Source organism: Carcharodon carcharias, chromosome 13 (genome assembly GCF_017639515.1).
Source record: "Carcharodon carcharias isolate sCarCar2 chromosome 13, sCarCar2.pri, whole genome shotgun sequence".
Taxonomy (NCBI): Eukaryota; Metazoa; Chordata; class Chondrichthyes; order Lamniformes; family Lamnidae; genus Carcharodon; species Carcharodon carcharias.
In genome coordinates, this window is record NC_054479.1 from 101,360,920 (window position 1) to 101,386,930 (window position 26,011).

The following is a 26,011-nucleotide window of genomic DNA, read 5'->3' on the forward strand; positions in this document are numbered from 1 at the left end:
CGATCTTTTCATTGAGAACTGTCGGCGCGACATTAGTCGTCTCAATTTCTCTGCTCCTCTCACCCATTCTAACCTGTCTCTCTCTGAACTTACTGCACTCCATTCTCTCAGGTCCAACCCTGACATTGTCATCAAACCCGCTGACAAGGGTGGTGCTGTTGTTGTCTGGCGCACTGACCTCTACCACGCGGAGGCTGAGCGTCAACTCGCAGACACTTCCTCCTACCTCTCCCTGGACCATGACCCCACCACTGAACATCAAGCCATTGTTTCCAGGACTGTCACTGACCTCATCTCCTCTGGGGATCTCCCTCCCACAGCTTCCAACCTGATAGTTGCCCAACCTCGGACGGCCCGCTTCTATCTCCTACCCAAAATCCACAAACAGAACTGCCCCGGTAGACCGATCGTCTCAGCTTGCTCCTGCCCCACAGAACTCATTTCTCGTTATCTTGACTCCCTTCTCTCTCCCCTTGTCCAGTCCCTTCCACCTACATCCGTGATTCCTCTGACACCTTACGTCACATCAACAATTTCCAGTTCCCTGGCCCCTACCGCTTCCTCTTCACCATGGACGTCCAATCCCTCTACACCTCCATCCCCCACCAGGATGGTCTGAGGGCCCTTAGCTTCTTCCTCGAACAGAGGCCCGAACAATCCCCATCCACCACTACTCTCCTCCGTCTGGCTGAACTTGTTCTCACGCTGAACAATTTCTCCTTCAACTCCTCTCACTTCCTCCAAATAAAAGGTGTGGCTATGGGTACCCGCATGGGCCCCAGCTATGCCTGTCTCTTTATGGGGTATGTGGAACATTCCTTGTTGCAGTCCTACTCCGGCCCCCTTCCACAACTCTTTCTCCGGTACATCGATGATTATTTCGGTGCTGCTTCATGCTCTCGTCAGGACTTGGAAAAATTTATTAATTTTGCTTCCAATCTCCACCCCTCCATCATTTTCACGTTGTCCATCTCTGACACTTCCCTTCCCTTCCTTGACCTCTCTGTCTCAATCTCTGGTGATAGACTGTCCACCAATATCCATTACAAACCCACCGACACCCACAGCTATCTCGACTACAGCTCCTCACACCCCACTTCCTGTAAGGACTCCATCCCATTCTCTCAGTTCCTTCGCCTCCGTCGCATCTGTTCCGATGATGCTACATTCAAAAACAGTTCCTCTGACATGTCCTCCTTCTTCCTTAACCGAGGTTTTCCACCCACGGTCGTTGACAGGGCCCTCAACCGTGTCCGGCCCATCTCCCGCGCATCCGCCCTCACTCCTTCTCCTCCCTCCCAGAAACATGATAGGGTCCCCCTTGTCCTCACTTATCACCCCACCAGCCTCCGCATTCAAAGGATCATCCTCCGCCATTTCCGCCAACTCCAGCATGATGCCACTACCAAACACATCTTCCCTTCACCCCCCTTATCGGCATTCCGTAGGGATCGCTCCCTCCGGGACACCCTGGTCCACTCCTCCATCACCCCCTACTCCTCAACCCCCTCCTATGGCACAACCCCTTGCCCACGCAAAAGATGCAACACCTGCCCCTTCACTTCCTCTCTCCTCACCGTCCAAGGACCCAAACACTCCTTTCAAGTGAAGCAGCATTTCACTTGCATTTCCCCCAACTTAGTCTACTGCATTCGTTGCTCCCAATGTGGTCTCCTCTACATTGGAGAGACCAAACGTAAACTGGGCGACCGCTTTGCAGAACACCTGCGGTCTGTCCGCAAGAATGACCCAAACCTCCCTGTCGCTTGCCATTTTAACACTCCACCCTGCTCTCTTGCCCACATGTCTGTCCTTGGCTTGCTGCATTGTTCCAGTGAAGCCCAACGCAAACTGGAGGAACAACACCTCATCTTCCGACTAGGGACTTTACAGCCTTCCGGACTGAATATTGAATTCAACAACTTTAGGTCGTGAGTCCCCTCCCCCATCCTCACCCCCTTTCTGTTTCCCCCTTCTCTTTTTTTTTCCAATAAATTATAAAGATTTTCCTTTTCCCACCTATTTCCATTATATAAAATAAAAAAAAACCCACTAGAGCTATACCTTGAGTGCCCTACCATCCATTCTTAATTAGCACATTCGTTTAGATAATATCACCAACTTTATCTTTAACACCTATGTGTTCTATTGTACTATTGTTGTTGACATCTTTTGATATTCTGCTTCTATCACTGCTTGTTTGTCGCTACAACCACACCAACCCCCTCCACCTCTCTGTCTCTCTATCTCTCCGCCCCCCACACACACACCTTAAACCAGCTTATATTTCAGCTCTTTCCTGGACTCGAACTCAAGTTCTGTCGAAGGGTCATGAGGACTCGAAACGTCAACTCTTTTCTTCTCCGCCGATGCTGCCAGACCTGCTGAGTTTTTCCAGGTAATTCTGTTTTTGTTTGGATTTCCAGCATCCGCAGTTTTTTTGTTTTTATCTCTGTGTTTAATTGACTGCCACTGCTCTTCAAGAAATGCCTACCTCCTTGAAGAAGTTCTGTTCCTCTCTGCGACAAGATTTCCGGATTTCTCTGTTGCCTTGTTCACCTTCATTGCTTTCCATTTCTCTCCTAGTGTTTGACAAGGTGTTTACTAAAACCCGCTTTCACAGCCATATCTCCTTTCTCAGTGACTGTCTCCGTCTCCGACTTACCCCACATGGATTTCAACTGAAATTCCACCCCTCATGTTTCGAACCCACCCAGGATTACAGGTATCTCCGGGACATAAAACGTTTCTCGGACTGCTGTTCCCGTCACATTCTGAAATCCACTCTCAGTGCCATGCGCCGCCATATGAACACACTCGACCTCTCCCTCCAGCAGCACCGCCGTACCCTTTTCAAAGCTGCGCGTGCCCCCAGTTTCATTTTATCCTTCGGCTCATCCGACGCCTCAACAAGAAACTTTTTCTCTTTCTCTCAAGTGCTAAGGAACGCAAGCTCCAACAACTCATCGACACCAACACCCATCTAGGACCCTCCACCCCTGCCTGTCCCTCCGTCCCCACCCCATCTTCCAATCCCAACCCCAGCCGTGTATTCACTATACCCCCTGACCTTCCCCTCTCCGATGCTGAACGTTCAGTGCTCAGCAAAGGACTTAGTTTCATACCCTTACGCCCTCACCTCAATGAATTTCGGGCTCGGCATGATACTGAACTCTTCTTCCGCCGTCTTCGTCTCCGGGCTCACTTCTTTGGGCAGGAGTCCTCTCCCAGTTCAACGGATCCTTTACCCATCTTCAATATTCTCCCTCCACCTGGACCCCTCCCTCTGGATTCTTACCTTCTCTCGATCTTTCATTGAGAACTGTCGGCGCGACATTAGTCGTCTCAATTTCTCTGCTCCTCTCACCCATTCTAACCTGTCTCTCTCTGAACTTACTGCACTCCATTCTCTCAGGTCCAACCCTGACATTGTCATCAAACCCGCTGACAAGGGTGGTGCTGTTGTTGTCTGGCGCACTGACCTCTACCACGCGGAGGCTGAGCGTCAACTCGCAGACACTTCCTCCTACCTCTCCCTGGACCATGACCCCACCACTGAACATCAAGCCATTGTTTCCAGGACTGTCACTGACCTCATCTATCTGGGGATCTCCCTCCCACAGCTTCCAACCTGATAGTTGCCCAACCTCGGACGGCCCGCTTCTATCTCCTACCCAAAATCCACAAACAGAACTGCCCCGGTAGACCGATCGTCTCAGCTTGCTCCTGCCCACAGAACTCATTTCTCGTTATCTTGACTCCCTTCTCTCTCCCCTTGTCCAGTCCCTTCCCACCTACATCCGTGATTCCTCTGACACCTTACGTCACATCAACAATTTCCAGTTCCCTGGCCCCTACCGCTTCCTCTTCACCATGGACGTCCAATCCCTCTACACCTCCATCCCCCACCAGGATGGTCTGAGGGCCCTTAGCTTCTTCCTCGAACAGAGGCCCGAACAATCCCCATCCACCACTACTCTCCTCCGTCTGGCTGAACTTGTTCTCACGCTGAACAATTTCTCCTTCAACTCCTCTCACTTCCTCCAAATAAAAGGTGTGGCTATGGGTACCCGCATGGGCCCCAGCTATGATGTCTCTTTATGGGGTATGTGGAACATTCCTTGTTGCAGTCCTACTCCGGCCCCCTTCCACAACTCTTTCTCCGGTACATCGATGATTATTTCGGTGCTGCTTCATGCTCTCGTCAGGACTTGGAAAAATTTATTAATTTTGCTTCCAATCTCCACCCCTCCATCATTTTCACGTGGTCCATCTCTGACACTTCCCTTCCCTTCCTTGACCTCTCTGTCTCAATCTCTGGTGATAGACTGTCCACCAATATCCATTACAAACCCACCGACACCCACAGCTATCTCGACTACAGCTCCTCACACCCCACTTCCTGTAAGGACTCCATCCCATTCTCTCAGTTCCTTCGCCTCCGTCGCATCTGTTCCGATGATGCTACATTCAAAAACAGTTCCTCTGACATGTCCTCCTTCTTCCTTAACCGAGGTTTTCCACCCACGGTCGTTGACAGGGCCCTCAACCGTGTCCGGCCCATCTCCCGCGCATCCGCCCTCACTCCTTCTCCTCCCTCCCAGAAACATGATAGGGTCCCCCCTTGTCCTCACTTATCACCCCACCAGCCTCCGCATTCAAAGGATCATCCTCCGCCATTTCCGCCAACTCCAGCATGATGCCACTACCAAACACATCTTCCCTTCACCCCCCTTATCGGCATTCCGTAGGGATCGCTCCCTCCGGGACACCCTGGTCCACTCCTCCATCACCCCCTACTCCTCAACCCCCTCCTATGGCACAACCCCTTGCCCACGCAAAAGATGCAACACCTGCCCCTTCACTTCCTCTCTCCTCACCGTCCAAGGACCCAAACACTCCTTTCAAGTGAAGCAGCATTTCACTTGCATTTCCCCCAACTTAGTCTACTGCATTCGTTGCTCCCAATGTGGTCTCCTCTACATTGGAGAGACCAAACGTAAACTGGGCGACCGCTTTGCAGAACACCTGCGGTCTGTCCGCAAGAATGACCCAAACCTCCCTGTCGCTTGCCATTTTAACACTCCACCCTGCTCTCTTGCCCACATGTCTGTCCTTGGCTTGCTGCATTGTTCCAGTGAAGCCCAACACAAACTGGAGGAACAACACCTCATCTTCCGACTAGGGACTTTACAGCCTTCCGGACTGAATATTGAATTCAACAACTTTAGGTCGTGAGTCCCCTCCCCCATCCTCACCCCCTTTCTGTTTCCCCCTTCTCTTTTTTTTTTCCAATAAATTATAAAGATTTTCCTTTTCCCACCTATTTCCATTATATAAAATAAAAAAAAAACCCACTAGAGCTATACCTTGAGTGCCCTACCATCCATTCTTAATTAGCACATTCGTTTAGATAATATCACCAACTTTATCTTTAACACCTATGTGTTCTATTGTACTATTGTTGTTGACATCTTTTGATATTCTGCTTCTATCACTGCTTGTTTGTCGCTACAACCACACCAACCCCCTCCACCTCTCTGTCTCTCTATCTCTCCGCCCCCCACACACACACCTTAAACCAGCTTATATTTCAGCTCTTTCCTGGACTCGAACTCAAGTTCTGTCGAAGGGTCATGAGGACTCGAAACGTCAACTCTTTTCTCTCTGCCGATGCTGCCAGACCTGCTGAGTTTTTCCAGGTAATTCTGTTTTTGTTTTGGATTTCCAGCATCCGCAGTTTTTTTGTTTTTATAAATTGTTAACGTTTTGTGTAAGCTTAGATACAATTGCTGTGCCGCATTTTACAAAATGTGAGCACAAACACCTTTTCCCTTTACTTACCTCACTGTTTATTGTTGCGCATTAGTTTTGTGATTACAAGACGCATTGATTAAAGAGGTATGAGACTTGTGATTGTTTCCAGTTAAAGTTGATATCTGGCATTGTGAAGTATTTCTTTTTGTCGAGGACGGAGCAGTTAAGTAAGCTTGTTGAATTGATGGGAGTCAGTCCGCTGTGTCATTGTTGGATGAGTGATTGTGTTGTTGGCAGTAACTTTGAATTAGCAAGCGATACGGATAATGAAGACGGCCCAAAACTTTTTGAGAAGTGGAGGAACTGGGGCCTGACAATTCCATTTGTTTTTTTGAAGCAAATATCCAAATTGAAAATTTGCGATTATTTGCTCTCTTGCATTTGTACTTTGAAGAACTATCAGGTTGCTGTTATTAATTTTAGAAACCAAAATGCACTTATTTGAACGAAAGATGATGGCAGAAGAGATCAGGTTATCTGATGAGTTGAGAAATGCTTGTCTGTCCTGAGGCCAAGAGGATGTGCTTAAAAGCATCTCAATTGATGAACTGGAAAGTGAAAGGATTCTTTTGGGGTGATTTTGGGCAATGATGAGGCTTCCATGTGAAATATGTTTTTGGAAAGACAGAGAACATTATTTTCTGAAAATGGAATACAGCAAAGTTTCCATTAGCAAATAATTGGTGAAGTAGTGATGAGAAGTGCCATGTGCTGAGTGGGATTTTTAAATTGTGCCCTTGAAGTTGTTAGAAATATCAATCAGTTTGAAATCATGCAAATTAATTTTGCCTGTTAAGAAGCACTCAATCTCGTGATGTAATGCAAATGAAGCATTTGCTGACACCATGTCATTGAAGATACCATTGCCTGTAAATTAAGTCCCTCTTATTGGCAACTTTGTCCAGGAATTGCTCTGGAAGTTACCTCTACCTTATTGGAAGGGAATTGCTGCTAGGCTGTTGTATATAATTATTGTTCTATTCCTTATCTTTGTAGAAGTAATTGTAAGTTGCTCCTTCAACTGAACTAGATGATGCGAATATCTCAACATTATCTCAGAAGGCAATGCAGCCAGCAGTGAATTAATAATCTGCCATTTCCTCTGGCATTTAGGACCAACGCCATTTGGAGGAACAGGAAGACCAAGAACTTCAGAGACCACCATCAGTGGTGAGTATGGCTCTTCTCCTCATCAGCATGTTAAGTTAAATTTCTGTGATTCGGTTATAAGTATTCTGTAATATTTCCTCTGCTACGTTAAATATAATCTTTCCTTGTACACAACTGCTCATTCTTGTCAACAAAAGATTATGAAGCGTTTGTTGACAACCCTGTCATTATGATATTCTTGGCGGAAAAGCAAATGCCTTTTGCAGGCAACTTGCTCCAGCACCTGCTCTGGAGGTTAACCACTAGATTTTGAGAATTGAATTGGTGATAGGAGATTTTGTGAATAATTATTTTTCTGTTTCTTACCTTTGTAGTATCATCTCTAGCTTCCTCCTTCAACTGATGTAACTTTAGTGTACATTTTCTAGGAAAGCAATGTAGCCAGTAGTGAATTAATATGTTGTACCATTTTCTTTGGTACTTAGGCCGAACACCATTTGGTGGAACTGGAAGGCCAAGAACTTCAGAGTCCACCATCAATGGTGATTATTGTTCTTCTTATTAGCGTGTTAAGTTAAATTTCTGCGATTTGTGTATTAGTACGCCGAAATATTTCCTCTGCTACATTTAGTATAATCTTTCCTTGTAAACAATCGCTCATTCTTGTCGACAAAACACAATGATGTGTTTGTTGACACCGTGTCATTCATGATATTCTTGCCTGAAAAGCAAATGCCTATTGCAGGCAACTTGCTCCAGCAACTGCTCTGGAGTTTCACTGCTAGATTGTGAGAATTGAATTAGTCATAAGAGATTTTGGGTGTGATTATTTTTCTGTTTCTTACCTTTCTTGTATCATCTCTAACATACTCCAACTGAAGTAAATTCAGTGTATATTATGTAGGAAAGCGATGCAGCTAGCAGTGAATTAATTTCCTTTACCATTTTCTCTGGTATTTAGGGCCAACAACATTTGGAGGAACAGGGACACCAACAACTTCAGAGACCACCATCAGTGGTGGTGAGAATTGTTCTTTTCCTCATCAACATGTTAAGTTAATGTTGTGCGATTCATGTATTAATATTCTGTAATATTTCCTCTGCTACATAGTGCGAACACTAACGACAGTGACAGGTGTACTTCCTGCTTCAGAGACCAGCACTTCTGGTGAGTAGAGCTAATTTCATTTGATTAGGTTGAATTATTTCAGAGCGATTTATGATTTAGCGCTCTGCAATATGATCTCTGCGACATAGGACCAACTCCATCTACAGGGACAGGCATTATCATGTTTTCAGAAACCAGGATTACTGGGGAGGACATGTTTTCTCATTGCCCTGTGAAGTTTGCCCTGCCAAAAGTAGGCAGTCAAGGGTCTTGCTGTTTTTGCACAATTGAAGTTGATGATATGTTGAGTCCAATCACATGCAAATGTATAAATGAGTGCCAAATGAGGTTCTCCACAGTATTATTGGTAATGTTCTTACTTCATAAATGTGCTTCTTTATGCTTTGTTCTGGCAGTGGTTTCTGATGGTAAAATTGTCAAATGATAATAAATTGTTAACGCTTTGTGTAAGCTTAGGTACAATTGCTGTGCTGCATTTTACAAAATGTGAGCACAAATACCTTGTTCCTTTACTTACCTCACTGCTTATTGATGCATATTTGTTTTGTGATTAAAAGACTTGTTGATTAAAGAGGTATGAGAATTGTGATTGTTGCCAGTTATAGTTGATATCTGGCATTGTCAAGTAATTCTTTTGGTCGAGGACGGCGCAGTTAAGTAAGCTTGTTGAATTGATGGAGTCAGTCCGCTGTGTCATTGCTGGATGAGTGATTGTGTGATTGGCAGTATCTTTGAATTAGCAAGCGATACGGATAATGAAGACGGCGCAAAACTTTTTGAGAAATGGAGGAACTGGGGCCTGACAATTCCATTTGTTTTTTTGAAGCAAATATCGAAATTGAAAATTTGCGATTATTTGCTTTTTTGCATCTATACTTAGAAGAACTATCAGGTTGCTGTTATTAATTTTAGGAACCTAAATGCACTTATTTGAATGAATGATGAAAGCAGAAGACATCAGGTTATCTGATGAGTCGAGAAATGCTTGTCTGTCCTGAGGCCAAGAGGATGTGCTTAAAAGCATCTCAATTGATGAACTGGAAAATGAAAGGATTCTTTTGGGATGATTTTGGGCAATGATGAGGCTTCCATGTGAAATATGTTTTTGGAAAGACAGAGAACATTATTTTCTGAAAATGGAATACAGCAAGGTTTCCATTAGCAAATAATTGGTGAAGTGGTGATGAGAAGTGCCATGTGCTGAGTGGGATTTTTAAATTGCGCCCTTGAAGTTGTTTGAAATATCAATCAGTTTGAAATCGTGCAAATTAAGTTTTGCCTGTTAAGAAGCGCTCAATCTCGTGAAGAAAAGCAAATGAAGCATTTGCTGACACAATGTCATTGAAGCTATCATTGCATGAAAATTAAGTGCCTTTTATCGGCAACTTGTCCAGGAATTGCTCTGGAAGTTAACCTCTACCTTATTGGAAGGGAATTGCTGCTCGGCTATGTTGTATATAATTATTGTTCTATTCCTTATCTTTGTAGAAGTAATTGTAAGTTGCTCCTTCAACTGAACTAGATGATGTGGTTTATCTCAACATTATCTCAGAAGCCGATGCAGCCAGTAGTGAATTAATAATCTCTGCCATTTCCTCTGGCATTTAGGGCCAACGCCATTTGGAGGAACAGGAAGACCGAGAATTTCAGAAACCACCATCGGTGGTGAGTGTTGTTCTTCTCCAAATCAGCATGTTAAGTTAAATTTCTGTGATTAGTGTAGAGTATACTGTAATATTTCCTCTGCTATGTTAAATATAATCTTTCCTTGTAAACAATCGCTCATTCTTGTCAACAAAAGATTATGAAGCGTTTGTTGACACCGTGTCATTAATGATATTCTTGCTGGAAACGCAATTGCCTTTTGCAGGCAACTTGCTCCAGCACCTGCTCTGGAGGTTAACCGCTAGATTTTGAGAATTGAATTGGTGATAGTAGATTTTGGGAATATTATTTTTCTGTTTCTTACCTTTGTAGTATCGTCTCTAGCTTGCTCCTTCAACTGATGTAAATTTAGTGTACATTTTCTAGGAAAGCCATGCAGCCAATAGTGAATTAATATATTGTACCATTTTCTCTGGTATTTAGGGCCAACACCATTTGTTGGAACTGGAAGACCAAGAACATCAGAGACCACCATCAGTGGTGAGTATTGTTCTTCTCCTTATCAGCGTGTTAATTTAAATTTCTGCGATTTGTGTATTAGTATGCTGAAATATTTACTCTGCTACATTTAGTATAATCTTTCCTTGTAAACAATCGCTCATTCTTGTTGAGAAAAGATAATGAAGCGATTGTTGACACCATGTCATTCATGATATTCTTGCCTGAAAAGCAAATGCCTTTTGCAGGCAACTTGCTCCAGCAACTGCTCTGGAGTTTAGCTGCTAGATTTTGAGAATTGAATTATTGAAGTAGATTTGGGTATAATTATTTTTCTGTTTTTTACCTTTCTAGTATCATCTCTAACATACTCCTTCAACTGAAGTAAATTCAGTGTACATTATGTAGGAAATCGATGCAGCCAGCAGTGAATTAATATGCTTTATCATTTTCTCTGGTATTTAGGGCCAACACCATTTGGAGGAACATGGAGACCAACCACTTCAGAGACCACCATCAGTGGTGGTGAGAATTGGTCTCTCCTCATCAGCATGTGAAATTAATGTTGTGCAATTCGTGTATTAATATTCTGTAATATTTCCTCTGCTACATAGTGCCCAACACTAACTACAGTGACAGGTATACTTCCTGCTTCAGAGACCAGCGTTAATGGTGAGTAGAGCTATTTCACTTCATTAGGTGAAATTATTTCAGAGCAATTTGTGATTTAGCTATCTGCAATATGATCTCTGCTTTCAGGCTCTGTCTTACTCCCTCCCTTTCTTTGATACAAAAGGGCCCTTGGGGGTCATTTGTTATCAGAAATTGCCATTCTTTTTTTCTCCCTGATGGACTAACTTGTCTGCTAACATAGTGGTGATTTTAACCCCCTTTACGTTTATATTCTCCCTTGTAGCAACAATGTCCATCTAGCGATTCTATTTTGGCTAACTGTACCATCCTTAATCCTTCCGTCTAACAGTAGCTGTACAAGGGTGTGTTCTGTTAATATTGTAAGTGGGTTAGTCCCACTATATAGGTAAAATGCTGCACTGCCCAAAAGACAGCTAGCAAGTGTTTTTGCATACCATATAACGCTGCTCTACTGATGAGAGCATACGTGAGGCGTACGCTACTGGTCGCAATTTTCTGTGTGTCTCCTGCCGAAAGGGTGGTGTCTGTGGTAGCCACCTCCATTGAAAACGGCTCAGTTGGATTTGGGGTTTTCCAGAGCAGGCGCGGCAGCTAGTGCTTGCTTTAGAGTGGTCATGGCCTGGTTGTGTTCTGTTTTCCACTCCCAGGCCACATTCTTTTTTAATAATTCCATTAGCGGGGCCGCTTTTGTGGCGAATCCATCAATGTGGTCCCTGCAATATCCCACCAAGCCTAAGAAGGACCTTAAACCTTTTACATCCCACGGAACAGGGAGTCTGCCAACCGTCTCTGCCCATCGTTTGTCAATGTCCCTCTTCCCCGGTGTCAGAATCATTCCCAAGTAAGTAACTTTTTGTTTCATGATCAGCGCTTTTTTAGGGTTAATCTTTAATCCCAAGTCATGGAACAATTGCCGTAATTCACTTAGCAGTTAATAATGTTTCTTTTTGGTTTTAGTTTGTAGGAGTAAGTCGTCTACATACTGCACTAGACATTAGGGCCTCGAGAATCCTTTTGACCCTTCCCTCAGCCATTGATGAAATATGGACGGGGAATTGTGGAATCCCTGTGGCAGGGGTGGTCCATGTATATTGCTGTCCTTGGAAAGTAAACGCGAATTTATATTGACACTCTTTCTCCAGTGGAATAGACCAAAAACCGTTACTTATGTCCAAAACCATAAACCACTGCGCATCCTCATTTTGTCGAACTACTGTCTCTGGGCTAGTTGCTACAGTAGGGGCTGTTAACAGGGTGACTTTATTTAATTCTCTGTAATCTATCGTTAGTCGCCAGCTACCGTCTGGTTTCCTCACTGGTCAAATAGGCGGGTTATTAGTAGAAGCTATTGGTCTTAATATCCCTTGCTGCAGCAAACTCTGTATCACCTTTCCTATCTCTTCTTCTGCTTGTTTTGGGAACTGTACTGGTTTGGGATCTGGACCTTGTATACGAACACTCCTGGTCATTTTCCCCACAATCATGTTTATGTCGGGCGAATACTATTGAGTTTTGTGCAATAATTTGTTGTACTTCACGATCGTCACTCATTTCTCCTGGTTCTATCTACATTTCCCGATCGTGCATATCCTATCCTGATATTCCCCCCTGGGATGAGTGTGTGATTTATACTGCCTATGCCCAAAGGCATTTGCCAAATCATACAATTAACGGGGTCAAAGCAGAGTCCCGCTTTGGCCATATAGTTGCTCCCTAATATATGTTCTTGTTCTCTGGGTAATTTGATAAGGACCACTGAATGCTCTATCAATATGTCTCCCACACCGACTTCCAATGGTACACTCACATATCCCACTTGTGAATGCCTTGTGAATCCACTTAGAATAATTTGTTTTGAATTTTCCAATCTATGTCATTGATCTGAGTGGTGTTAACGGTGGTTCGGGACCCCCCTGTGTCCCAAAAGGAATGTTAATGGGTGGCCTCCAACCCTACCATTCACTAGGGGTCTCCCCGTGTCATCCCACCGCGTATCACACACCCATAACGGAGAGGCCTGAGACTGTCATTGCAGTTCGGGGTACAACCCGGCACTCAGTGGTACTTCTGTCATATCACACTGAGGACTTGGTCTATTCGGCTGTTCCATGGGTAGGTTCTGGTTTCCTCCCCGACCTGCATTCTCTCATCTTGGTTTCGGGCAGTCCCTTGCGAAGTGTCCCTCTCGGCCATAGTTATAGCATTTGGACACCTCGCCCTGAGTTCTCCCCGTTCCCGAGAAGTTTCCTTTTCCTCTGCCTCTACCTCTTCCCACTGTCTGATAAGCTGGAGGGTGTTCCCTCTGAGTAGGTCCCCTCCCTTCATTTCTCCAGGTTGTCGCCTGATTCTTAACAGGCATTGCTCTGTCCCTGGATGTCTTTCGTAGTTTTGGTGTTTCCCTTTCCCATACTCTAACCATCTTCCTAATTATCCAGGGCTCCATATGTGTGTCATCAGTGGGATCAAACTGATCTAATGCCTTGCTCGACTCCTCAGTGCCATGCGACACTAGCGTTCTCAGCCATCGGTTCCTAACCTCCAGCTGTAAGTTATCCCTATCTAGGCCTATGCCATAGACCCCTTGAAACACTGCCCAAATGTGAGCCAAAAATACGGTGGGGTGCTCACCTTTTCTTTGATAGCATTTCATCAGCCCTGGCCACTGGGTCCCCTCTGTTATCGCCCATGACAGAAAATACCTAGTTCTTTAAGGCCTCATTTTGCCTCTACCAAGTTTTTGTTCCTCTGGTAGGGCGGAGTGTATATGTGGGTGTAGGCACGTTAGAATTAATTTTCTTTCCTTGGCATCGTCTAAGCTGTGTACCCCTTTCTGTTGCCTGACCGCTAGGAACAACTCCCTAGGATCATCCCCGGGCACGCACGTCTCAATTTCTTTCGCAACATCCCTCAGTTGTTGTACCCCAAGTGGGGTGGAATATATCATATTTGGGCTGGCTGGCCCCTGGCCACCTGCCCCTACTTGTGCTCTAGTGGTTACAAGGGGGGCCATTGGGGCAGATGGTTTTCCGGCTCTGGAATATATGCCGGCGGTGGGAACCTCTGGTGGAGGTTCCCTGTCACCGCTGCTGTATCTATCCACCCCGTCTGCTAAATCATCCCAATCTACATCCCCTTGACCGTTTTCTTTTCTCTTCCGGGTGCGAAAGCACACAGTATGCCCCCTCTGTGTAGCTAGCTGATCTTGCAGCCTCACTATCAGTTTCTGGCACTTTGTGCGATCACCGGTACTGTTCCTCTTTTTCTGAGCTGCTCTGTGAATCACTTTCATAGCAGTTTTTTAAATCACTACATTGTTGTTTCCATCCCTCCACCTCAGCTTTAGCTGCTTGGGCTTCTCCTTCTCACTTACCTCTTTCATTAGCCAATTTTTCGCACTGTAACTGATATTGGTTCAAATCTGCACTTCTCTGTCTCTTTAAATCAGTTACCTTCTCACTAAGGCGGGCTAGCTCCTCAATGAATTTTTTATTCTCTCCTCTAGTCTGTCCTCTCTCCTTCCTAGCCTGCTGTCGGCATTCTACCCATTTCTCAAATAAACATCCGATCGCTACGGACTTTTGTACCTTTTAAATTTCTTGACATCTTTGCGCAATTCTCCAAAGGGCTTCCCCAGCGGGTTTTCCCTTATCACCAATGTGACCCGCATACTCCCCATATTGCGGCCACTTCCCTATTACATATTTTTGGAGGAGTCCCTTCCAGGCAAAACAATCCAAGTTCCCAGGGCTTGGATATTCCCCTTGATTCATCATCTTATGTTAATGGCTAGAATTAACCCAAACTCCTGTTCTCTGTGTGCTTTGCCAACTTGGTTTGGCTTGAGGCTCCCGCTGACTCAATGGAGAGATTTATCCTCGAGCCCACCCAGGGACGCCAAATATGTTGCCGGAGATCACCGTAATGGTTATTAGCTTGTACACAGAGAAGAGTCAATTCTCTCTTAACTCTAAATTTGCTTTATTCACGTCATTAGATCATCTGTATATAGCTTATATGTCTGGTTAAATATAGACATGCAGTTTACAGCAGGTTATACAGTTTTATACCCAAAACTAGGATCTAAACGCACACCAACTAAGTTTCTCTGACAGTCCCTGAGTGGTCACAGAATATAAAAGCTAATACCCAAAAAGGAGAGCTGATGCTGGCCAGGCGTTCCATTCTCTTCTCTTGTGTCTCTACATTGCTGACGTAGGTTCTTCCGCTTCTGCGATGGTTGTTTCCGGAGTCTTCGCTGCTCTATGCCCGAAATCCTCCAGTCCTATACTGAATCTTATCTCTTCAAGCTGTGCTGTCTCTCTCCCATTGGTTTAGGCCTGCTTGCCTAGTCTGTGGCATATTCTCATTGGCTCTGTTCCAAGACTTAGGTAGCATTACCTCGTTCCTCCTGTCCTAAATAAGGACTTGTGTCTTAATCTCATTCCCTTTGTTTCTTCAAGAAACTCAGCTACTTCAAACCATTTCCAGCCAGCTCAGTCCAGTGACTGGACTCAGGTTACTTCAGGTCAAAAGTTACTTTGCCTGTGTCAGCAGTTCGGCTGCAGCTCCTGGCCAACACGTGTGAAGTTTGCCCTGCCAACAGTAGCAGTCAAGGGTCTTGATGTTTTTGCAAAATTGAAGTTGATGATATGTTGAGTCCAATCACATGGAAATGTATAAATGAGTGCCATATGAGTAGTTCCACAGTATTATTTGTAATGTTTGTACTTCTTAATTATGCTTCTTCATCCTTTGTACTGACAATGGTCAAATGCTAGTAAATTGTGAATTCTTTGTGTCACCTTTGGTACAATTTCTGTCCTTATGTTGGAAAATTTGAGCACAAGCATCTTGGTGTTTTACCTGCCTCACGGCTTATTGACACATACTTGTTGGAGATTAAAAGATCTTCTCACTGAATCGTTATTAGAAAAGTGATTGTAACCAAATATAATAGATATCTGGCGTTATGAATTCTAACTTTCTGTAGAGACTGTTGTTAAATCAGGTTGTTGGATTTATTGGATATTGCTGATCCTGCTGATAGTTGATTGCATTCATGGCAATATGTTTTTAATTTACAAGAGGCACTCATTATGAAGACTGCCCACAACCTATTGAGAAATGGAGAACCCAGGAATGACAGCCTCCATTTGTGTACTTGAAGCAAATATTGAAAACAAAAATTTGGGATATGAGAAAGCATCTCATCTGATAAATTGCAAAATGAAAAGGATTCTTTTTTGATAATTTTGGACGGATGATCCTTTCATGTGCACTTTCTATTAAGAAAGACTGACAAAATTATTTCCTCAGATGGAAATAAAGCAAAGTGCTCATTAGCGAATAATTGAAAAGTAGTGATGAAAAGTGCCATGTGCTCAGTGGGATTTTTAAAATGCACCCTTAAAATTGTTAGAAATATCAATCAGTTTGAAATTTTTAAAATTTAGGTTTCGCTGGCAAACAAGCGCTCAATCTTTTGCTCAAAGTTTGCTGACATCATGACATTTAAGATGTCCTTGCCTGAAAAGTAACCTGCCATTTGCTGGCAACTAGTTCCAACTAACTGCTTTGGAGGTTAACCACTGGATTTTGGGAACTGAATTACTGATGGGATTATTTGAGTATAATTAATTTTCAGCTTCTTACCTGTGGTAGAAGCAATTCTAACTTGCTTCTTCACCTGAACTAAATGAATACAAATGAACATCTAAACATGATCTTGGAAACCATGCAGCCAGTAGTGAATTAATATATTGTACCATTTCCTCTGGTATTTAGGGCCAACACCATTTGGAGGAACAGGAAGACCATTAACTTCAGAGACCACCATCAGTGGTGAGTATTGTTCTTCTCCTCACCAGCATGTTAAATTAATTTTCTGCGATTTGTGTATTAATATTCTGTAATATTTCCTCTGCTACATAGCGAAAACGGCAACTACTGTGACAGGTGTACTTCCTGCTCCTGAGTCCGGCATTACTGAATAGAGCTTATTTCATTTCATTAGCTAAAATTAATTTTGATCATTTTGTGATTTAACACTGCAATCTGGGGCAGAATTTTTCCGTTGGCGTGCAGGGGATGGGGAACCACACGCTGATGCATAAAATGACGTGCGGTGACGTCGGGTGCATGTCCAACGTCTCGCGAGCCATCGCGATATATCAGTGGGTGGGGCGAGCGACGATGTCTGTTGCATGACTGCCATTAATTAACGGGCCACTTAAAGCCCTTGAGGCCGCAATTGACCTTGATTTTAAGGCACCTGAGCAATATTCGGCTCGTCGCACAGGCGCAGCGGGCAGGCAGGTACTAGAAATTTGGATGAAGCTCATCCACAGGCGGGAGAAGAGGGCTCAGTGGGTTTGCGAATCCAGACATTTAAAAGTTACTGCTCAGAAGTTAGTGAAACTTGCCTGTGTGAGCTGGAAAAGTTGCAAACGCAAGCAGCTCTTGGACTGGACTCATAACCTTCAGGTAAGCACTTTTCAGTGAGGATTTGTTTTTGGGCCTGTAGGTTTCAGGAGGCCTCCTTGAGCGTGGGAATGGGAGATGATCCCTCCATGGAGGCACCTCATCTGAGGAGGAAGGGAGGACTAGAAGGCGGAGGAGGTCAGGAGTGCATATTCAGCTTGCAGGGGAGCCACTTTTGGGAGGACAGGCGCAGGCTCAAAGGGCGCAGGGCCAAGAGGTAGTCCAAGGCTCAAGGGGGCTGCAGAAGATGCCACTATTCTGCTGCCAGGGGATACAGAAGTTGAACCACCTACCTCAATATGCCTAAGGTGCAGTGCCGAAGGAGGCTCCGTTTGTCAAGGGTGACAGTCAACAGTGATTGGTCCAGAGATCTCAGCTAACTGTATGGTGGACACCCCATGCCAGCGGCTCTGAAGGTCACAACTGCCCTCAACTTCTATGCTTCCAGGGTTGGGGGGTGATCTTTGTGGCGTCTCCCAATCAGCTGTCCACACTTGTGTCAAGCAGGTCACAAATGCTCTGTTCAGGTGTGCATTGACCTTCATCCACTTCCACTGGGACCAGACAAACCAGAAAGAGCGAGCCAGAGGCTTTGCAGTGATTGCTGGCTTCCCCCGCATCCAGGGTGCAATAGGCTGCACACGTGGCCATTGAGGCACCAGTAGGTGAGCCTGGTGCCTTCGTCAACAGGAAGGGTTTTCGCTCGATGAATGTGCAGATAGTGTGTGATCACAGGATGCAGATTCTGCAAGTTGTGCAAGGTACCCAGGCAGCTCCCACGACGCCTACATCCTCAGACAATCCAGGTACCAGGGCTCTTCAGTGCTCCAGCCCAGCTTAATGGATGGCTGCTGGGTGACAAGGGCTTATCCCCTCAGAAGGTGGTTCATGACACCTCTCCACCATCCAAGGAACAGAAGATGAGCAGCTGTACAATAGGAGCCACAGCACCACAAGGGCTTTGGTGGAGAGAGCCATTGGTCTTCTCAAAATATGTTTCAGATGCCTGGACCGCTCAATGGGTGCACTCAGTACCCCCCAGATTGAGTGTCACTGATAGTGGTCGCATGCTGCGCTCTCCACAATCTTGTGCTGCAAAGGGGGGATGCAGTGGATGAAGAAGATATAGACAGAGTGGCTGCGCTGAACACGATGAGTCCAGCAGTGAGTCTGAGGATAAGAACGCACAGGGAAAGGATGAGGGGGCACATGCTTGACCTGGTCATACTCCAGGGAGGCAAGGACACCCGAAACGCTCGAATCCAAGGAACCTTTAGCTAGCATAGCACATGTGGATCTCCAACACAAGGCTGGCCTGTAGCCTCCATCCTGGAGATCTTAGTGCAAAATCTTTCTGGATAGGAGCATTGACGATGGGCCCTGTCAATAAATGTAAATAACACACAAATTACTCATCAAATCTCAGGAACCCATGCATCTGCCCAAGAAAAAAGGCACCGCCAGCCATTTTAGACAACATAAGTTTAATGCTGGTAACAAAAGTCTCTTGACATAACAGAAATAAATTGGGTGTTGCACTTCACACAGAAGGAATGCATAGGGGGGGGTCAACAAAAAACAACCAGTGATGAACCTGGGGTGTGCCTAGGGTGCCTTCATTTTAGTTTGTGGGTGCTATGTCTTTGTGGAGCCCCCTCACTGGCACTGGCATCTAATGTTCCTGTTGGCCTTGATGACCTTGGTGGACGTCCTCTGGCCCATCGACCCTGTGTTGGCCGCGCCTGGGATGGTGTGGCCAGTTCCACAGTTGGCTACTTCCCAGTTGTTGCAGTCTCACCAGATGCAACGGTCACTGGCAGAGGGGGCGGAGGAGCTGCCGCCCTCATCGGGAGCGCCCTGACAGCTGCCAATAGAGACTTCAGGTAGCTGCTTCGTTGACGTGAGGTCCGTTTGGCCCTCCCTGCTGGATGGATGGGCACCGAGGTGAGATACTTGATGCCCAAACCACTGCCCACATGGGCACTGACCGCCTGAGGTCAGTGTCCCTGTGAGGGATTGCAGATCCAAGAGCAACCCCAGGAGCCCCTGATCCTGTCCCTGGAGCTGTCTTTCTATGAGAGTCGCCACTGTCTCTGTGGAGGAAGCTTGGCGCTCAGCCATGAGGCTCAGTGCATCGGCTACTTGTAGACTCCTTCACCACTGACACTAAGCCAAGAACAGCCTCATGTATCTCCACCAGATGGTCCCCGCACACCTGGTCGCATCTCCTCAGCTGGCTGCATCGCCGATGACTCCAGGGGCTCATCATCAGCAACGGACTGAACATGTGCCTGGGCCCCTGCAGTCCTCCAACTGTGGGCACCATTGGCAGTCTGTCTCTGCCAGCTCCTCCAGTGACTGTGAAGTGTCCTCAATGCTGTGATCCAGGACACTAGCCAAAGATATGATGCCCACCGAGGTGCCAGAATCTGTTCTGGTGCCTGCCTGGCAGAGATGATGTGATGCTTCTGATGGTGCAACTTCATGCCCCTCAGCTGTCAGAGGGGGCTCCTGCTTCTTCTCCGGGTCCCCGGCCTGCAGCGCTGATGCTGAAAGGAAGAGTAAGGAAATTCGATCAGTTAACGTGCGGACAATGTCAATGTACGTGCCTGTCCCCCAGATCATCAAGCGCTCATCATTCCGCACGCACTGGGCAAGCTATGTTGGTTACATCACTCACTCAGCAATCAGCACTGCCATGGATGTTGGGAGACTACTGGTGATGTGAGTACTGGCCATACATACCTGTCCGTGGAACCCCACCTCTCCAGCTCCAATGAACCTGGGCATGTGGCGCCTCTCCAGATCGAGGGCCTCCTGTTCAAAATGGCAAAGCTGCAAAATCTGGCCTGGCCCACCACCGGTCTTCAGCCGCTTGGCGTTGTTATGAGAATTCTCCTGGAAATGAGAAAATAGCTTTGATAAATGATACTTGTACTGTCAATTTCAAGGCAGCCAGCCCATCCCAAGCACAGTTGCCCATTACAGGGGTGCAGTGCATCCTTCCCCTGCTGCTGGCCTGAACTCTTACAAATATGCCAGGTGTGTCCTTTCCCCCTGCTGCCCCCCCACTCCCGGCCACATGCTGTCTTCACCACAATTGGGAGGCACGCAGTTGTACCTGCTGTTGCAAGAAGGCACAATGACGTGGAGCACAGAGGGCAGCAGATCCATCTGTGCCACGCCGCCTTGAACGTCCCCTCCCACCATGTCATCACCCTGACTTCGACATGTCCTGGAGTTTGAGCACTGCGCCTGGATGCAGATTCTCCAGGTGTCCCCATCACAGTGATGTGGGTCTCAGTCCACCACATGCTGCGGGTGCAGAACCCATCTCATCACAACCTTCTCTGGCCGATGAACACATAGGGAATATTTGCTGGGCTGCCCAGCTAAGGACACATGCCGTCATTGACTCATTGCACTCAGGCCACACAGACGTGGGTGGGGAGCCAGAGGGTAAGAAGCTTACATGATGGGTGAAGTGAATGATGCCGACATGCTTACTCACCCTTCCCATGCACGTTGAAGCACTTGCGGCACTGGGTCCATGAGTGCCGCAACCACGTCGTGGGAGCTCACAACCTCTGCTGCCTCCTGCCATGCACGCTTGGTCACACGGGGTGGCCTCCTTCTCCCATCCTTGGGACGAGTACCTCCCACCGTGCTGACATCATGACATTTAAGATGTCCTTGCCCAAAAAGTAACTGCCATATGCAGGCAACTAGCTCCAGGGACTGCTCTGGAGGTTAACCACTAGATTTTGGGAATTGAATTACTGATAGGATATTTTGGGTACAATTAATTTTCAGTTCCTTACCTTTGTAGAAGCATTTCTAACTTGCTTCAACTGAACTAATGAATACAAATGAATATCTAAACATGATCTAGGAAAGCGATGCAGCCAGTAGTAATATTCTGCCCAATTTTCTCTGGCATTTAGGGCCAGCGCCATTTGGAGTAACAGGAAGACCAACAACTTCAGAGATCACCATCAGTGGTGAGTATTGTGCTTCTCCTCATCAGCGTGTTAAGTTAATTTTCTGCGATTCGTGTATTTATATTCTGTAACATTTCCTCTGCTACATAGTGCCAACACCGACTACTGTGACAGGTGTACCTCCTGCTTCTGAGACCAGCATTACTGGTGAGTAGAGCTTACTTCTTTTCATTACCTGAATTTAATTTAGAGCAAATTATTATTTAACACTCTGCAATATGATTTCTGCTACATAGGACCAACTCCAACTACAGAGACAGGCGTTCCCATGGTTTCTGACACAAGGGCTCAGGATTTCCCTGCCCACCGGGTGTTTTCGGTGGTATGAGTGAACAATATTGTGTGATCAGTTTCCACGACGGTGTGAAACTAGTTTGCGATTGTCCACTCTGCCCGCTGATGTTGGGCCGCGTTCCCTGCCATCGGGCATGAGGAACCTCACTTAATTCATCAGGATATCATTATTAAGCCTGCCCGCCGGAAACGGCCCTCCCCTGCTGTGTTGTCCATCCACGTCGGCCAGAAAGCACTCCGACGTGTTTCACAACAACACATAAGCAACGGGCTGCACTTCACTCCAGACTTCAAAGTTTGTTTGCCCCACTTGCTTCGGTCAGCACTCGCAGTCAGCAGCGCCAGGCTTCACAGACGGCACCACATCACTTTTAAGGTGGCTCATGGCAGGTCTCTCCCTACCAAATCAGCCATATATGGATGATTTTTAAATGGCTGCAGGGGGAGAACTGGCTTCAGGGAAGAGGCTGCAGAATGAGGGCTCGACTGGGGAAGGAAGGTATCCCAGGTTTGTTTGTGTGGGGAACAAAATGTTGATGTGTGCAAGTGGCTCAAGATGGTATGCCTGAAGGCAGTCTCCAGAGGAGCTGAGGCCAGATGGACATGGGTGGGGCATGTTTGATGTCCCTTGATCTGCGTGGACAGAGATTCCAGTGAATGTGTGATGTGCTTGAGTGTGTGTTTAGAGTGCTTAGATGGTTGGCATATCCTGGCTGCACGGATGAGATCATTCATCCTACATCTGCATTGGATGGCCAACCTCATTTTGTGCAGCATTGGCACTGATCAACCCTACCAGCACCTACCAAGCCGTAGTGCAATCTTGCTGCCCCTCCCTGCGGCCAGAGAGGAAATCACAGTGGGCCTCATGACATCTAAAGGGCGATCGAGTCTGCAGCCTTCTTGCCTTTTGGGGCGATGTTTTCTTTGCTGCAGTCCTGGACTGGAAGCATGAGCGTGGCTGTACTTTAAATGTGGTGCCTGGCTTGATGAAGCGTTGAGGTGATGCATGGCAGCAGAGTTGGGGCCCTCCCTCAACGGAAATGACCATGTTTCCCAGGAATGCATAAATAATGTGGTGGGTTTGGGATGATACAGCATGAAAACTCGTCAACATGGCCAGCAGGTAAAACATTGTTTTAGTGACCAGTTACCGCACATAGAGCAAATCTGTGACGATTCCCCCCTAGGATTACTGGTGAGTACATGTTTTCTCTTTATCATGTGAAGTTTGTTCTGTCAACCATAGGCAACCAATGGTCTTGATGTTGGTGCAAAATTGAACATCCAAGGATATTTGCCATTTAACAGGGATATGTTAACATGAAAAGGAAAAGGAAGTCAGGTAGCTCTTAATCAGGGACAAAATCAGTACATTGGTAAGAGACGATTTTAGATCTAAGGATCCTGGTGTAGAATCAGTTTGGGTAGAACTAAGAAACAGCAAGGGGCAGCAGACACTTGTGGGAGTTGTTTATAGGCCACCAAACTGTCGTGGTAATGTTGGGCACAGTATAAATCAGGAACTTAGAACATAAGAACATAAGAATTAGGAACAGGAGTAGACCATTCATCCCCTCGAGCCTGCTCCGCCATTCAATAAGGTCATGACTGATTTGCTTATGTTTCAATTTCCACATTGCCATCTAACCCCGATAACCTTTGACTCCCTTGCCTAATAAGAATCTACCTACCTCTGCCTTAAAAATATTGCATGACCATGCTAGAGATGCTTGTAATGTGGGGAATACAATAATAATGGATGACTTCAATTTACACATAGACTAGTTTATCCAAATCAGCACTGGGAGAATGAATTGCTGGAGTGTGTAGGAGATGGGTTTCTCAAGCAATATGTTGCGGAACCAACTAGGGATTGGGCTTTATTTGATTTAGTGTTGTGTAATGAGAAAAGGCTAATGAATAACCTTGCTGTAAAGGTGCATTTGGGAAATAGTGACCATATTATGATAAAATTTTGCAACAAGTTTGAATGCAATGCAGTTCATTCTGAACCTAGGATCTTAAATCTGAAAAAAGGAAGTTATGAAGGTATGAGGGGCACGTTGTGTATGGTGGATTGGGAAAATATACTAAATGATTTGACAATAAACAGGCAATGGCTATATTAAAAGAAATACTACATGGTCTACAACAGATATAAATTCCTCTAAAGCACAAGCACCCAAAGGAAAAGGTAAATCAACCATAGTTAACAAAAGAAGTTGAAGATTGAATTAAATCAAAGGAAGTGATTTATAAGCCTGAGGATTGGGAGCCATTTAGAACCCAGCAAAGGAGGACAAGAAACTGATAAAGAAAGGGAAAAGAGAATATGAATGTAAACTAGCAAGGAACATAAAGGCGGACAGTAAAAGCTTCTTTAGGAGCATGAAAATGAAAAGTTTAGCTAGGACAAGTGTGGGCCAATTACAGGTGGGGATAGGAGAATTTATAGTGGAGAACAGGGAAATTGCAGAGAAACTAAACTGTACTTTGCATCTGTCTTCATGGAAAATAATACTGAAAATCTTCCAGGAATACTAGGTGACCAGGTGACTTGTGGAACTGAGGAACTAAAAGAAATTATTAGTAGTAAAGAGGTAGTATTTGAAAAGTTAACTCGATTGAAAGTTGACAAATCCCCTGGACCAGATGAACTTCATCCCAGAGTGTTGAAAGAGATAGGTAGAGAGATAAAGGATGCATTAGTGGTTATCTTTCAAAATTCTATAGATTCTGGAAAGATTCCTGCAACTGGAAAGTAGCAAACGTAACTCCACTATTTAAGAAGCGAGGAAAAGGGAGAATGGAGAACCACAGACCTGTTAGTCTGGTGTCAGTAATAAGGAAAATATTAGAATCTATTATTAAGGATGTGATCACTGGACATTTAGAAAAGAATGGTCAAAACTAAAGTCTCTGTATCTGAATGCATGCAACATTCGAAACAAAACCGATGAATTGATAGCGCAAATACAAATAAATAAGTATTATTTGATAGCCATTACAGAGACATAGCTGCAGGATGACATAGATCAGGACCTGAATATTGAAGGGTATGTGACTTTTATGAAAGACAGGAAGGTAGGAAAAGGTGGAGGCATGGGTCTACTAATTAATGATGGTATTAGCACATTCGAGAGGGATGACCTAAGTTCGGGAAACAAGAATGTAAAAGCAGTGTGAGTTGAGATGAGAAATGATAAAGGCAAGAACTCACTTGTGGGTGTGGTGTACAGGGTCCCTAATTGTAACTACATGATAGGACAGAGTATAAAGGATGAGATAATGGGAGATTGTCAGAAATGTACAGCCTTTCAGAGAGCAGGCTATGCTAGATCTGGTATTGTGCAACAAGATAGGATTAATTGATAACCTCATAGTGAAGGCACCCCTGGATAGCAGCAATCATAATATGATTGAGTTTTATAATCAGTTTGAGGGAGAGAAGAGTGGGCTCAAGATTAGTATTTTAAACTTAAATAAGGGCAATTATGTGGGAAAGAAAGCAGAGCTAGCTAAAGTGAACTGGCAAATGAGGTTAAGGGGTAGGTCAATAGAGATGCAGTGCAGACAATTAAAGAGATATTTCGGAGTGCACAGAAAAAGTACATTCCAATGAGAAAGGAAAATTCAAAGGGAGCCCCCACCATCCATGGCTAACTAAAACAGTTAAAGACTGTAATAAACTTAAAGAAAAAGCATATAAGATGGGTGGCAGGTCAGAACATTGGTCAGAATATAAAGAACAGCAAAGATTGACAAAAAGATGAATAAGGAGGGAAAAATAGAACATGAGAGAAATCCAGCTAGAAATATAAAGATGAATAGTAAGAGTTTCTATAGCTACTTAAATAAGAAACGGATTAACAAAGTGAGTGCTGGTCCTATAGAAAATGATTCTGGGAAATTAATAATGGAAAATAAAGAGATGGCAGATGAATTGTACAGGTATGTTGTATTGGTCTTTGCTATAGAGGATACAAGTAACATCCAAAAATAGCTGTAAATCAGGAATTGGAGGGGAGGGAGGAACTCAGGAAAATTACAATCAGCAAGAAAGTGGTACTTAGCAAATTGTTGGAGATGTGGGCTGACAAGTCCCCTCGGTCCTGATGGACTTCATCCTAAAAGAAGTAGCTAGTGGGATAGTTGATGCATTGATTTTACCTTTCTAAAATTCCCTGGATTCAGGGAAGGTTCCATTAAATTGGAAAATAATGAATGTAATTCCTTTATTTAAAATGGAGGGAGACAGAAAGCAGGAAATTACAGGCCAGTTAGCTTAACATCTGTCATACGGAAAATGTTGGAAGTTATTATTAAAAATGTTATGTCAGAGCACTTAGAAAAATTCAAGGCAATCACAGAGAGTCAATAAGGTTTTGTGGAAAGGAACTCATGTTTAACCATTCTATTA

The 26,011-nt window shown here is 45.1% G+C and overlaps 1 protein-coding gene across 1 annotated transcript in view; it reads left to right on the forward strand.

Annotated features, from left to right (window-relative positions):
• The window catches only part of LOC121286119 (mucin-19-like), a 199,089-nt gene that overhangs the window by 78,675 nt on the left and 94,403 nt on the right, over window positions 1–26,011 (forward strand). The window lies entirely within an intron of this gene.